General features: G+C 39.0%; 1 protein-coding gene across 1 annotated transcript in view; it reads right to left on the reverse strand.

The window, feature by feature from the left end:
- Window positions 1–169, reverse strand: part of dpagt1 (dolichyl-phosphate (UDP-N-acetylglucosamine) N-acetylglucosaminephosphotransferase 1 (GlcNAc-1-P transferase)) — a 5,307-nt gene extending 5,138 nt beyond the window's left edge. Inside the window, 1 exon segment of the mRNA XM_032534346.1 lies at window positions 1–169. This exon segment is cut by the window's left edge and continues 331 nt beyond it. The gene's annotated coding sequence lies outside the window, so the exon portion shown is untranslated.
- Between the last annotated feature and the right edge of the window lie 1,194 nt (window positions 170–1,363).

Genomic DNA, 1,363 nt, shown 5'->3' on the forward strand with positions numbered 1-1,363 from the left:
AAAAGAACTCCATAAGTCGTAATGGTAATCCATACCATATTTTATTGCGTGTTGTTAATGCTAATCTACTCACTGCCTCTAAACTCCACGTCTGTTATCAGTTTAACCATTAGGTGGTCATTCACAAGGAGGTGGCGGTTCCGCTTTACCTTTTCAAAATAAAATATTATCAAAAATCTCGTCGGTTGTTATTACTCGCATGAGAAGATAATTGAAGTAAATGGAACGATTTAGTGATTGTGCATAATTTGTTGTCCTTTCTCAAAATATCGGTGTATTCCCTTTGCTTTTAAGACCGTCCTCCCTGTACGACCTCCATGTAAACAAACGCGTAGCTTTGACAGCTTCCTGCTACTGTGTTGACGCGGAAGTGACATTTTCTTCTTTGGTTGATAGGTCATTGGTAAAGTGAACTTTTCTGCCACCTGTGGTCGACAATATAATGTTAACATGAGTCTTGCCTTCTTTCTTTCTTTCTTTCTTTCTTTTTTGGTTTCTTTGTTTCTTTCTTTTTAGAAAATGCCTGGGGAGATGAGCTACAATCTGAAAATAAAAAGCAAAACATCAACAACAAAATGGATTACGCAGATGTTTAGAAGGCAATTTACTGTGAATACAAGATTAAAAACACGTACAATTAAAAACTACCAGTCTCCTTAAAATGCAGGACATGTGACTGTGTCAGTGGGACGAGGGACTTCTGACTTTATGTAACATGGACAAATACTATTAGTGGTGGAAGAAGTATTCAGATCCATGACTTACTGTAAGTAAAAAAAGAGCTAAAAATGATGACCTATTCAATTACAAGAACCACCCCTTTAACATCATCATATGTTATATTTTCGGGTTATTCGGATGCAATAATGTGTACATAGCTGTTGAAGTGGAGCTAATGTTCAATCTATATCAATGCATACTGTACATAAGCACACCATCTGTTTTGCGTGTAAAAGCTTAATCTGCAAAGTAATAAAATGTATGGTGGAACTGTAAAGTAACATTGAAATGAAAATGGACAAATATCTCAAAAAAGCTTAGTTACATTCCACTGCTGTAGTTTTTTGGATGGGCATGGCTGGATAATGGTCCCACCTGCCCAGGGGCTGCAGGTGACATAAGCAATTATTGCAATAACCTGGCTCGAGACATATTCTCTTGTATTACAAGTTTAATGCGTTTCTGTGCATTTTCTCTGTCTTAAATAAATACATTTCATCGGGGGTGGCAGTAGCTCAGCCCGTAGGGAGTTGGGTTGGGAACCGGAGGTGGTTCAAGTCCCCGTACGGAGTGTATATTGGTTGTCACTTCACCTCTTGGGCAATGCCAGGTGCTCTTGAGCAAGACACCGTGCCCCCCCCCC

Source organism: Etheostoma spectabile, chromosome 13, assembly GCF_008692095.1.
Source record: "Etheostoma spectabile isolate EspeVRDwgs_2016 chromosome 13, UIUC_Espe_1.0, whole genome shotgun sequence".
Classification (NCBI taxonomy): domain Eukaryota; kingdom Metazoa; phylum Chordata; class Actinopteri; order Perciformes; family Percidae; genus Etheostoma; species Etheostoma spectabile.